Source organism: Sebastes umbrosus, chromosome 9, assembly GCF_015220745.1.
Source record: "Sebastes umbrosus isolate fSebUmb1 chromosome 9, fSebUmb1.pri, whole genome shotgun sequence".
NCBI lineage: Eukaryota > Metazoa > Chordata > Actinopteri > Perciformes > Sebastidae > Sebastes > Sebastes umbrosus.
The window spans coordinates 21607183-21621890 of record NC_051277.1 but is presented as its reverse complement, the minus strand read 5'-3'; the positions used below and the strand labels follow the sequence as shown (position 1 = coordinate 21621890).

General features: G+C 40.8%; 1 protein-coding gene across 2 annotated transcripts in view; it reads left to right on the top strand.

Moving 5' to 3' along the window:
• Positions 1–276: 276 nt before the first annotated feature.
• The window catches only part of nlgn3a (neuroligin 3a), a 148711-nt gene continuing 134279 nt past the window's right edge, over positions 277–14708 (top strand). Inside the window, exon 1 of one of the 2 annotated variants that reach the window (XM_037779984.1) lies at positions 277–636. The gene's annotated coding sequence lies outside the window, so the exon portion shown is untranslated. The remainder of the gene's footprint in view (positions 637–14708) is intronic. The other variant, XM_037779986.1, reaches the window with a different exon arrangement.

Sequence of the window (14708 nt, the reverse complement as noted above, 5' to 3'; positions counted from 1 at the left end):
AAACGCAATGTAAAAATCCAAGCCACCCTCTATAGAAAGAAAGAATGCTACCTTTTCGGATGATGTGAGAGACAGTGAAGTGTGGCCCCTTCAGTGAAACATTAAAAAAAAAAAATCCCTTTTTTTTGATGACCTGTCATATACAGAGCAGAGCAGTTGGGAGGTATAAATCCTCCTTCCTCCATCCTTCTTCTCATGTAGGATGCGTGTGCCCTTGGTTACCTTAGTAACTCTCTCCTCTCTCCATCTCCAATCGGCGCTCCCGAATATATCCAGCACCGGGATCGCGCCGCGCGCTCCCGCGACGCTCGTGTTGAGTCGAAGAGAGTCCAGGCAGAAAAAGCATCCAAACCAAACGCACCCGGACTATAGGAGGAGGAGAGCTTTCTGCTGGGAGAAAAAACACCAACAACAATACTAACGTGGGAGAAAATGCACTGGAGGAGGATAATGAGAGACGGTACCGCTTCATAAGGAAGGTCATCCAAGAAGAACCGAAGCAGCGCGCAGACTGGACGGATCATTTGGAGTATATAAACCCGACTGCAAGTGAAAAGATCCCGAAAACAGTGAAACATTGCTTTTTTTATTCCCAGAAAAGCAAAGCATGGGGGGATTTACATCTCGACAAGGCAGGTGAGTCATTTCATGATACTTGAGGAGCAGCTGGAGGAGAGAGATCTCAAGGCAGTGTGCAGCGTGGGGGAGTGAGTTCCACAGAGGAAGGAAACAGGCACATCGGGCTACTTGGACTCTAATTATTAAGTATTTTTGTCTATTAATATAAAGAGTGGCATTGATGTCGACGCTAGTGCGGCACACCGGCGCGCAGCACGTAGACAGGCTGTATAGTTCCCAAAACGCATTTGGATTTCTGTGACTTGGAACGGACTATATAGCCAGAGACTCATTAGAGGCAGAGAGGGAGCTGAACTGAAGGCTGGAGAACTGTGTGCGTCTTTTCCAACAACACACTGCCTGGGAGCATATGTAATGTGTTAAAAACAACACTGCAAAATGCATTAAATACATAATGTGATCATAGCTCAGAGCACTTGTTACTTGGGCATAAAGACATCTTGTGGTGTGCGTGATGGAGCAGTGACGCGCAGGCTCTCTCTCTCTCTCTCTCTCTCTCTCTCTCTCTCTCTGTCTCTCTCTCTCTCTCTCTCTCTCTCTTATTGCTCTCCCTTTAACGCACAAATGAAATAGCCTGGTGACTTGCTTTAGGCAAATGAAATTGCAAAGCTCTAAAGTTGAAATTAAACAGAAGACTACTGTATCAAATCGCCTAGGAGGATGACATCAGATCTAAGATATATATATATTTATATATATATATATATATATTTATATATATATATTTATATTTATATATATATATATTTATATATATATTTATATATATATATATATATATATATATATATTTATATATATATAAATATATATATATATATTTATATATAGAGGCTATAATAATGTGAGTGGGATCTGGCACCAGTTTTTGCAGCAGGCTACCTCCATCTCCATCTGTTGTGGTGATCTGTGCACAAGCATCTACATGGGGATCCCCATTTTCCTATTTTTTTTGCACATTAATTGATCTTTTTTGGTGGTTTCTGGGCGAATAAATAGCTCTTGCTCTCAGTTTGAATGCTTAATTATAATGCATGAGATTCAGTGGGAGTTTTTTTCTGGTTAATTATGGATATTTCTTTGTGTCATTTAAAAAAGGAGTGCACTTAAATTGTGGATTTGGTACTTATCGGTGTTATTTTCATGCCTGCTCATCACTGAAAATTATTTCTGATGTAGCAGCTTATAAATCCACCTCTTTTCATCATTGATCTTTTGCCTTGATTCCATGACTCTGCTGAATTCATATATGGCAAACCTCACTTTTCCCATCTTTTGTAATTCCTGTGACAGCTGTAGCAACCCCATGCACAAAACTGAAGAAGAGAGTATAAATCCAAACCTTCACTGTCATGATCCTGCAGGATCCCGGCCTTGTGTCTACTTTCTTCCCATCTTGAAATTCCTGGACACATGGCAGACGCTTAAGGATAAATAGTCTCATTGTGGTCAATGGTATAGAGAGAATAATTAACCGTGAGAGTTGAATCCCGAAGAGGGAGTGAAAAATGTCAAGCAAAGAGTTGTCATGGTGATTGGTTGAATAAGCAATGTGTCCCTGAAACCTAAGCATTTAGGAAGCGATCCAGCCTTTTATTTGGCATGCGCGCCACACTATTGATGAAAGGAGCCCTTAATGGGTGATAATAACACAGACTCATAGAATTCCTAGTTTTTGTTGCACGCTTCTTTAAAAACCACCCTATGAAATTTGATTAGCACTCTTTGGATTTTGATTTGCAGGCAAATTGCGTTCATTTATATTGTATGTGTGTCTTCAATATCATGTGAAGGATTATGCATGCTGCTGCTGCTGCTGCTGCTGCTTGTGAATTCTCTCTCTGGCCCTTCAGAGTTTGTATTCCAGTCCAGCAAAGTGCTATTTTTTCAGCTTCCCTGCTGTTTTAATATCCATTCTTCACTCTTCATTCTTTTTTTCTGAAATTATCTGGGCTCGTGCTTGAGCCGTGTAACAATCATGAGTTTCAGCTGTTGGAGAATAATTACCAAGAAGCGCTGCATGCTCGATGTGTTCATTAGCTGGACATATTGGACGTGAAGCCTTGGGGGCCGCGGAGAAGAAGTGGTCAACGTGTGATCGCACACACTAGCATTTCAAAGTGCAGCGTTGAGTCTATTGTTTACCCTGCGAGTCTCAGGACTGCTCAAGAAAAGCTCCATGAGACTCCCCGTCTGCCGCAAAGGTCAGCGAGGCTTCGTCCTGACCTGAAGCGAATACACCTGAGTACGCCTTGGCCCGACTTAACATGGATGAGCCGCTCGTCGGCCCCAGAGCCCTCTTGTTCTGTTAGCCTTCAGTTCCTCTTTCCGCCTGCTCTCGTTATTGCTCTCACATTCAGACGCTCGGACGGAAAGGAAGGTGTGCGAGCGAGCGCGTGTTCGTGCTCCTCTGTGTATATGCAGAGGCGTGTTGTTGCACATATGAGAAAGGCTGCGGAAGGTTATTTGGTGTTTTCTAATATTCTTCATTGTGTTTGACGTGTTGTCTTGGAGCAGCAGGAGCGGGAGCTGAATAATTTCCCAAATGGATACCTCTGACCTTCTGAAAATATGTCCCATCACTGCCTATCCCACACCCGAAGAAAGGCCCGTCTTTGTTCTTGCACTGTTTTCACCACTTCGCAATGTCATACACACAAAAAGAAAATAGGCAGTTGTGGTGAATTTTGATTTAATGCATATTAGTTTTCACTACGTTACGACACAAACAAGATACACGATTGCATTGGCCTTGATGGCCGACGCTCTTAAAGACACAGTGTGTAGAAATGTCTTACATAGCAGACATACAGTATATGCAGACTTCCTTTTACCCATTTGTGCTCAAAGACTATATTTAGTATGATAAGGACAAATGCCACAACATTTGTTCTGATTGGTCAAAAGTCTTGAAATTTGGTACAGACATACCAAATTGGGGAAGTATCTAACGGTACAACTTTGGAATTTTTAGATCACATGAAAAATCACACTTATTTAGTCAGGGTTCGTGAAAAATTAGGGAAAACGCTAACATCGTGTTTCTTAAATGGTCTCCATATGATTTTTTTTACATTGCATATGTGTGCATATATTTATGACAGCTCCCCAAAATTGAAGCCAAAACATCTTGATCGCCCCCTGGTGGCTGGCTGCAGTATAGGTCATAAATCCCGCCCCCTCCATGTTAGTGGATGGGACATGTGCCAAACTAAAAAGTTAAAGTACACATTGAATATTTTTTCCCAAAGATGATTTCTGTCATTTTAGTAGTTTCTTATTACGCTGATGTATGTTCAAGTGTTCATATTTCTGACAAGTTTGGTTTTAATCAGTTATTTGATGCTATAAAAAAGGAGGTAAGACGTCATGATTGGCAGCTGTGAGTCTCTCTCGCTGACAAGCTGCGGCCACGCTCGGCTCGCCGTTGGTTTGGCCGGGTGACCTCGATACCGCGGCTCCACCGTCCGATCACTACTGTGAAGACTCTGGCTCCAAATAACGTCAAAATCTCAAGATGTAAGCTCCCATATCCGGGATATCTTGGCTTCACTTCTGTACAGTTGGGAGGAAGTGGAGACGTGTCGCCCATCTATCTATACAGTCTATGATAGATACCAAATACTTGATTGTGCTCCTTGTAGTTTCTGAGATACAGTCATTTTCTTATTATACTGTATCTAGTATTTCGGCACATGGGACAACAATATATAATTTAATTTATTGCAAAAACGGTAGTCCCATGTGGCCGAAGACTAGATATAGTAAGATAAGAAAAACTCACTTTTCAGCCAAACGGTTTGACTGATTTTGAAAATTTCTTCACATTTGTGCTTAGACAAGCCCAGAGAACACTTCCACTAAAAAAACTTAAGTGGGCGCAAATCAGTTAAACTATCTCTTCTTCTGTTAGTGCAAGAGGAAGATTCATTTAGTTGAGAGAAATTTGTCTTTATGTTACCACTTCACATGTAAATGATTCAAAGGTCCTTGAGGTTTTTAATTGGCCCCAACAATTGTGTATTTTAAACCCACGTCAAACTGTGTATCATGATGTGTCAGCTGAGCTCTTTCATAATCTGGCTACAGTCATGGATGTGCAGTGACTAATGAAGGAGGATAAACTTGTCTCTTCCTATTTGCTCGGGAGAATGCGCTTTCATCATCATTAAATCACACCTTTTGTGACAGAATTGTTTTTTTTTTTTGTAAATATTACTCGAAACGAGCGACAACTCACCAGATACACTTGTGTCACATTTGTTTTTAATAATGAATAAGACGTATTTGTTAAATCTGTGAAAAGATGAAAGAGTCTTTGTTTGACTAACAAAATGCTTTTGGCCTGAGGCACAAAGATACGCCTCAAGTCTACTGCACATAACATATTTAGCAGAGATTTTACATTGTTCATGGCCCAAAAACATCTCCCCTGACTAACAGGTTTCCCTGCCAAAGACCAATGTCTGCTTAGTAAACAAGATACTTTTGGACATCGCCATTCTAACTACAAAGCAGATGTCACACAGTATGTCTCCACTCACTGACTGCCAGAAGTTATCTATTTATTTATTAATTATAAAACTAGCACTCGATAACACACAGACAGGGGATGAAGCCTGCTGAGTTAAAATCAGGATGCGTAACCAAATATGCGGCAGCGGTGAGGAGCTATTTTCGATTGTTTTCCTTTTTAAAAAGGGGACTTTTTAAAAATGCATCGGATGGAGAGAGACAGCGCGGGGTGGGGGCGGCAGACTGCCATGATAGGGAGAGAGATGCAAAGCTGTACTGTAGACTTGCATAAGCTCAGATTGGGATGGAGCTCAGCTCATTTCATTCATGTGAAACACGCGAACGACATGAATGACCTTTTAAACCGGCGTACAGGAATCAATCCACTGAAGCAGTGTATGCAAGTTTGTTTACATCGTATTGATTTTGCTTTGTGAAAGTGTCACACCTATTTGCAGACTATGATTTGCATAGTCCACATTAGAGCTGCGACGATTAATCGATTCGTTGTCAACTATTTAATTAATTGCCAACTATTTTGATTATTGATTAAAGCAGCAGTGGGTAGAAATGGAGCAAATATTATTTTAAAAAAAAGCTATGTTTATAAAACGTTCACTATATCCTGACAGTAGTGCATGAGACAGGTAATCGGAAAAAAAACCATGTGCCTCTGTGTCCTCTGGTGCTCCTAATGGCATCTGCAGGATTTCACAGACCGGAGGAAAACAACCAATCAGAGCCAAGCTGGATCCTGCCGTCTCTGAGCAGCTGTCAATTACTCACAAACACCGATCAAATGGTCAAACTAGGCAGCGCTGATCAAATATTAATCAATATTCTGTTACTGTAATGCCTATTTCTCACCTCAAATGTTCTCAGAAACATCTTGTAGTGTACTGGTAAGCTGTAAAAGGAGAAAGTTTGAGACCCAGCAGCTATGCTGAGATCAGTTGAGGAAATACCAAGCACCGCCAACCAGCCGGGGCACACTTTCTCATTTTACAGCTAAACAGTTCACTACAAGATGTTTCTGTTAACATTTTACGTGAGAAATAGGCATTACAGTAACAGAATATTGATTCATATTTGATCAGCGCTGCCTGGTTTGACTGTTTGATCGGAGTTCGCGAGTGATTGACAACTGCCTGTTGAATAAAGAGCCAATAGGAACGCTCTCTCTTTGAAATGACCTGCGATTGGTCAAAGTCTCCCGTCACCGGATAGATTTTTAAAGCCTAAAAACAGAGCCATGAGGACGTGCAGAAGTCTAGTTTTCTCTCAGAGCACCTGAATTATGTTGAAAGGTTATTATGAAATTTTTGCCCAATGATGCCAAGAACTTTCTGCCTACTGCAGGTTTAATCGGTCTGAGTACATTTTGAAGAAAAAAAGGTCAAAAATTCTCTGGTTCCAGCTTCTTAAATGTGAATATTTGCTGGTTTCTTTACTCCTCTATGACAGTAAACTGAATATCTTTGAGTTGTGGACAAAACAAGACATTCAAGGACGTCATCTTGGGCTTTTGGAAACACTGATAGACATTTTTCACCATTTTCTGACATTTTATAGACCAAACAACTAAACGAGAAAAACAATCGGCATATTAATCAAAAATGAAAATATTCGCTAGCTGCAGCCCCAGTCCACTTTCACATGCGGTACGACATAACAAACATCTAACTCTCAAATTTATGTATAGATTTCTGTGGTCCTGCACTTTCTGTCCTCTAAAATCCTGCAGCTTTGCCAGCTCATTTGAATTTTAAATTGTCTGTCAAAAAGCATTTAAGGTAAGTCTGAAAGGAACAAAGAAACAGTCATTCTGTCCGTACTTTGCGGCTGACGGGGGGTGAAACCCTGCCTGTTTGTTTTTGAAAAAATTCACCTTAATCCATATGATTCAAATTGCATTTTATTCCGCTTAATCCACCCAGAGAATAGACAGACAAGTGACAGGGAATCAACACTTTTAAATCCCGCGGATGAACGTTACTGTCCAGGTAAAGTCGACGTGGCAGAGTGTGCCTTTTCCCCCGTCACTTCCACCACTTCTTATCCAACTAAGCAATCGCTAAGCCCCCTTTCTCTCCTCATTTTCCTAACATGGAGTGAGTATTGTGTGGGTCTGGCAGGACACAGGAGCGAGGGCTCCGTCTAATTCATGGGGTAAATTAGTGCAGATAAGGCCTGAGTCAGTACCTCCAGCCTACCATAGATCCCCCTGGGGCAGGCTCTTAAGGAGCTTAGTAAAAGCCTGTCGCATGAAGACATGACATGGAGCTGGCTAAATGGGCTACGTTGGAGTGTCTTCCATCAACCTAATATTCACATATGGGTCACTGTCGTTCAAGCTTTAATCCCATTCAATTTATTCATTCTTGGTTATTAATTCAGAGTTTTAGGAAAATAAGGCAGTGTGTGTGAGGAAGGTGAAACAGGGTGTATTAGTGAGGCTCTAATGCAACTGCGCAACCAAACTGACAAAACACTTAGGCCCACTCATAAGACCGTGTTGTGTAAGAGTCTCTGCCACCAAATCAATAATGAATGCTGGTTTATCCGTAGTAAAAGAACAAGGAAGAACTCCTCCAGAGTCACTGGGTCACATTCACTGGGGAAACAATTAGAGACTTCCTCGAGCTTCGCAGTTGCCGCAGCTTGTTTTTTTTTTCTGCTGCGCGCATTTCCCTTAATTTTTCTCTGGGGTCCAGCAGCATGTCTGTGTACTGCTGTTGAGAAATCGCAGACACCGGTCGCAAAGTCTTTTCCCAGCCAGAGTTACAAAAGGGGCCGCGTCAGGTTTCTTGTGATGTATGCGTGGGGGCCACGTGAAGTGGAAAGCGTGGTGACGGATAGGACCCCAGTGTTGCGTGTGTGTGTGTGTGTGTTAACCTCATAATGCTGACAGATTACAGATTTAAATATTTTAAATCTCACAGAGAGCACATGTGGCTGGTGATGAAGAGAGTGGAAATGACTGCAGTAATGCAAGAGATTAATAGAGATCCTTCCTCACACACTCACACACACACACACACACACACACACACACTCAAACACACAAAGTCTCCTCTGAAACTGGTTGGCCATCGTATACTCACAGACTCCTGCAGCACAAGTAGACTCTTGAATCACAGTTGCTTTGTACTCTTTTGTATAGTTTCTTCTTTTCCTTGCATCACTTGCACACAAACGCACGCACCATTATTGAAGAGATGTGATTAGATATTAGATTTAACCAAATCAGTGCTGCAACTGAGTCCAGCGTCTGTGTCATGCTGCTTTTTCTTTCTTTCTTTCTTTCTTTCTTTCTTTCTTTCTCTCTCTCTTTCTTTCTTTCTTTCTTTCTTTCAGATGTAAATAATGTAGAAGGGTTTATTTATAATCTGTTTTTCGGCAGAGTCTCCGTCGCACTTTTGACCTCTGTTTGTGACAGTACACGGAGAAAGCATTAGCCACAGATGTGACTTGTTCAAAGCTCTGGCCGACTGAGATGTTGCCCATTTAGCTTTTATTTTTTCATCTCACTATTTTGGCTCCTGAGGATCCCGGAGACCAAATAAAAATATTATGTGTATCGTGAATGCAAAGCACAAGATTGTGATGGCTCAGTCAACCAAAGGAACTTTGGTTAGTCCCTGTGTGGACTATGTTGTTTTCTATTAGGGCCGGAGCCAGAATTTTAGAAATCCTGAGGCACTGAGTCCAAATTCTCTCACGGCAACCCAACCCTCTCGTAGAAATGTAATTCTCGCCCCTTTAAAAAAAGTGAATGATGATTTTCTTCTGCGATATGGCCAAAATCTTCTATCACAATATAGGTAATTTCATATCTCGATATCAATATGTATCACAACATAGCAGGTTTTCTGGTAATTCAATAAATAAAAGTATTCTATATGAAATAACCACATGGTATACTTCTGTGTGAATTAAATACGTGACAAATAAAATGTATTTTCTCATTTTCAGAGAGAGCAAAATGAACATAACAATTTAAATGAAATTATAGAGAAAAAGGATATAAATTTAGGCTTAGCATATATCAAGTTAGAAATGATATAGAAAAATATATACGATAGACATTTTTATATTATTTTAACAATATATATCATCATATCGCCCAACGTTAGTCTGAGTGTTTATAATGCTATCTCTTTATATGTTTCTAAACCTTCTCACTGATGCCAGGGATACAATTCTGGTGGAGAACTACTAAATCCTTAATTAATTTTTTGACCTTAAACAGTCAAGTTGTAGAATATAAACTCTAAAAAGTACCAGAATCAGCCCTTAAAAAAACTGTAAAATGTAAACTAAGGTTTGAATGACCCGAGGAGGGGTCATTAAAACTCCCAAATTCCTCAAAACAATAGTGTCCTTGGTGTCCTCAGCGGAATCTCTGTCTTTACTGATGCTCACATTTCCTCCCACATTCCACATACATGCAAATCAGGTTGACTGGAGCCCCTGAATCGCCTGCAGGTATGATATGTGAGTGTGAGTGGATATGTGTGTGTGTGTGAGTGTGTTAGCCCTTTGATGGACGTCCACTGTGTCCTGCGGTAGTTGTAGTAACCTTAATAGGATATGTGAGTAAAACAATATATGGATCAGTAAATAGTAAGCAACCAAATCCAATCAGAATCTCTTATTGTGTCTTACAGTGTGGAAGCTTTTTTAAATGTGCCTTAATGACATTGTAAACCATCTACCTTTTAAAAGGATAGCACCTGCTTAAGTATGGGTTTATTTTGGTGCGTACATGTAGACCTGCTCCTGACTGTAGTCTATTTATATCTCTTGCCAGCTTGGCAATGCTTCCTGATAGCCTTTGAGGACAGAGAAATACCTCCATCAAACTCGGGGCCCATCTGTGCCCGTATTCCTCCCAAAAGCAGCCATCCTCCACAATTACAGCGTTCTCCCAATGATACCATCATCATCATGCCATCACTTTGTGTAAGAACAGGCTCCAGGAAATTGACTTGATATTAATCTGACAAAATTACCAAGAAAGGAAATTAGACTGGGGAGTTTTCTCTGGCATTGATGGGGTTTTGAAGGCAACATGCACGCTTTGCACTGCTTCAATAATAGAACATTCAAGTTATTGATTATTTTCAATATTTTGTGAGAGTGTATACGTGTCAAGCTTTTGCTAAATAGAGTTCATTTGACCTAATATGTTCTCTTTGACTCGCTGCAGCTCATTACATTGATACGGATCTAGATCCACCTGAAAATCTGGGTCACTACAGAAATAGCCTTGTGGCTTACTCTCCCAAGACGGCGGCTCTGATGAATTGGTGGCTGTAGGTCACTATGACAATGGTTTGAGTGGAAAAGTGAGTGTGAGGGGCAGGAGCTTGAGATTTTTTGACGGGTTTCTCCTCATTGGTTTTTAATCTAGAAAAAGTTTTGTTTCCGTGGAGTTTGGTGATGTGGGCGAATGCATAAGACTAGAGCGATCCTCGAGGCGCTATTCTGATCCTTTAAGTAGCACAGATTTGAGGGTTTTTGCAAAAACTGCCCGAGTTATGCGCTCCAAAATCCATAATCGCATATTATTTGTAGAATGCTGTAACTATGTGGGATGCAGTTTAAACTGTGATTATTAATATACAGTATTTCCATAGACTAAAAGTTGTGTGACACTTTAAATACAACATTTTTTTTGGAGTCCTGGAATGTGTTTTTGTCTCTGGAGTCTCTACAACAGGAAGGTAGATTTGGGACGAGAGACTCCAGAGTTGTAGTGTCTCTCATAGGGTCCTTTCAGCCTGCGCCCACTGTGAATTTCAGCCGGGTTTAAGTGCAGGTGTTGAATGACATAATAGTGGTGGGCAGTTCAGTCCTGAAGCTGAAGAGTGAAATGATACTGTTGGATAGAAATGGTTCTCTTAGAGTAGCAGGAATGGAGCGGGGATCAGAGAGGATAAGAGCAAGGACAGAAGGAAGAGTTGAGATTGAAAGGAAACAAGAGGAAAATGGTTAGGTTGGAGAAAGGTAAGCCCGGATAAGCCTTTTGACAAGTGAGCTCCGTGCTGGAGAAAGCCAGTCAAACAAAAAAAAAAATCTGCCACGTTTGTTTTATTCATGCTGTGGACAACGATGGCTTCACCATCTATTTTTTACAGCGAGACACAAACAACAAGCAGAATACAAATGCTACCGAATGGTATTCCGCGCTCCCTCTTTTATGTGAAGATTTTTTGATTGAGGCAGATCTCCCTGTCATGTTGGAAAATTACTAAATGATTCAAGGTTTTCTGACACCCCAGAATCCACTGGCATCTCGTATTCTCTTTAATCACATCCTCTTTCAATCCAAACCTGCCTCGCACACATTTCGTGCATTTAAAATTCCACAGAAGCCCCAACTCCAAAGCAAACAGCGACAATAGGCATTTATTGTTGAAGCCTTTTTGGTAGCCTGGCACCCAGTAATATGTTAACTAATGGGATGTCGTATGGAGTTATTTGCTATTGCTGCTGAAGAATAACAATTCACCAAACGGGATATTGAATTTACATTCTTTGAGCCTGTTCTTGATTTGTATGACCAAGATATCTCCCAAGTTTACATCGGAAGTAAATTATTGAAAGGAAGAAGTATTGTGCATTTTACATAGGGCTGTGTATTAGCAAGAATCTGGCGATACGATACATGACAGGGGTAACGATTCTATATATTGCAATACTGTATGTAAGGCGATATATTGGGATTTTTAAAAAATTGAATTTTAGGAAAACTCATAGTATGAAGACACACCACCATATGCATAACATCTGACTAAAAAAAAAGTCACGTTGTGAAATGGCTATTGTGAGCACTAACATCATCACACATGAATACAATTAGACTCGTTGGATCCACAAGAGATTCAGCTTTCCAGTGATACCCAATTTATGCAATTCCAAGACCATTTAGAGACCCGAGTATGCAGAAATATTCAAATACACCATTTTTAGAATAGACGAAAATAGCACATTTATACTGCATGCAAAAAAACGACATGGTTTATGCCCAAACTGCATGATATTAGCATAAAGTGGGCATGTCTGTAAAGGGGAGACTCGTGGGTACCCATAGAACCCATTTTCACCCCTTTGAAAATGGCCATGCCAGTTGGTACCAATGGATTCCTTTGGTTTTCTAGTTTCATATGATGCCATTAGCTTCACTCTAGCTTTAAAACTTAGCTACAACCATTGACAGACGGAATAGTGGCCAGATTTTTAAGAGGTTAATTCAAAATATAGTGTTCTGAAGAATTGATACAGTATCGCAAAACATAATATCGCAAAACTCATGTGGTTTGATATTTTCTTATACCCCTAATTTTACATTGCAAAAGGCATCAGAACTGTAAAATACATTTCAGCAACACTGCCCTACTGCTACGCACCATTTTACTTGATTGGCTATTGAAAAACTACCTAAAGGAAAGTCATTACCCAGCATACACACACACTTAATCCCTGCACCCGAAGAGTCCTCAGGGTTGATTCTAATGATACCCATGTGATTTATCCAGCAGATCCATGATCGGTGTGTGAAAAGGAATCCAGGCCTGACCTAATAAGCCACGTCTTTGCCTTGTTTCCCACTGTGCTTTTTGAAAGAAGACATTAGGAAGCACGAGTGAGGAAACCTTATCACAAAAGATGTCGGAAATGTGACATATTTCCTCGGGGATAATTGCGTTTTGTGTCTCGGTGGCCCACTTTTCCTTCATAATGATGCTTTGCTGCACACGAATGACAAACAGCTGCGTCACGTGTAAAGGTCTTTTTAGTCAAATCCATTAGCAAAGGTTCAGAGCAGAGAGGACTTGAGAGCCGAATATCCTCCATTGAGGAAATGTTTACTCTTTGCGTTTTAATTGTTCAGCACAGTGTGAAAGGACTTGTCAAATTGGGTTCAGTGAAGATCCTTAGTTTCGCTTTTAATCTGAGACTTGCACCCCGTACCCACGCAAAAAACACACAACGCAGCTAAAGATAAAAAGCGACCAAAACAGTAGAGCATGGATATAGTGGCGAATGCCTCATAGAGGATATTTATGTAATCTTGGGGCACCAGGGCTGACTCAAACCCGACTCAGAGCCGCTGTTGCAGAGAGAGGCCCAAGGACAGTAGCAAATTTTCTAAATCCCTGGTAGACACAGAAAGTTAAGACAAGCAGCGCTGCAATAAAACAAAGCCCAACCCATTTATCTGAGCATCCCACACAACCCCTGGCCCAGATTTACAGCCCCGGGCTTCCAGAGCTACCAAATCTTCTGGCAGCCACCGCCGCAGATATTGATAGGAAGAGCGAGAATCCCACCAAGGAATTCTGAGCTGGAGGGGCCGACTTCCTAAAACATGAGCTGTCCCTCAATGCTTTCAGAATCAAACACCAAAAAGTGTATGATATAAAACGGTATAATCACGTTGTAAATTGGGATAAATTGTCTCTCATTGATTTTTTGCTCTTTCCCTGAACTTGTCCAGCAAGTACCTTGTGCTATGTGGCATTAAGAGTTTATGGATTGCTTGACAAAGCCAGGTCTTTGATGAGCATTTGTACCCTCCGGAGACGGAACACAGCCGCCGTTCCATCAAGAGCAAAATGCCTGTTTGAAAACAAATAAAAACAGGCCCTCTCTCATCATTAGATCTAAAGCACTTAATCCTGCGCAGAGGCGTCTCTCCTCTTTCACCAAAAACCTTTTCTTCGTATCCATCACATATGGATTTCCTTCGTGGGGTACGTCTGCATACCAAGTCACTGATGCTAACCTCTGGAGTTGGGGGGCAATCTTTGCCATCGTACCCCTCTTTAGATCACCCCTATAACTAGGGCTGTCAATCAATTAAAATATTTAATTAGGATTAATCGCATGATTGTCGATGATCAATTGCACATTTTGTATCTGTTCAATATGTACCATAAAGGGAGATTTGCCAAGTATTTAATACTCTTACCAACATGGGAGTGCACAAATATGATGACTATATGCAAATGTATATATACTATATTTGTTATTGGAAATCAATTAACAATACAAATCAATGACAGATATTGTCCAGAAACCCTCACAGGTACTGCATTTAGCATATAACAATATGCTCCAATCATAACATGGCAAACTGCTGTCAGTGTGTCAGTGTGCTGACTTGACTATGACTTGCCCCAAACTGCATGTGATTATCATAAAGTGGGCATGTCTGTAAAGGGGAGACTCGTGGGTACCCATAGAACCCATTTTCATTCACATATCTTGAGGTCAGAGGTCAAGGGACCCCTTTGAAAATGGCCATTACAGTTTTTCTTCGCCAAAATTTAGCGTAGGTTTGGAGCGTTATTTTAATTTAGTATGACATGGTTGGTACCAATGGATTCATCAGGTTTTCTAGTTTCATATGATGCCAGCATCTTCCGTCTAGCTTTAAAACTGAGCCCGCTACAACCTCAGAAAAATCAAATTAGGGAAATTAACGAAATTAGTGGCGTTAAAATGTTTTTGCGTTAACGCGTTATTATCGCGTTAACTTTGAC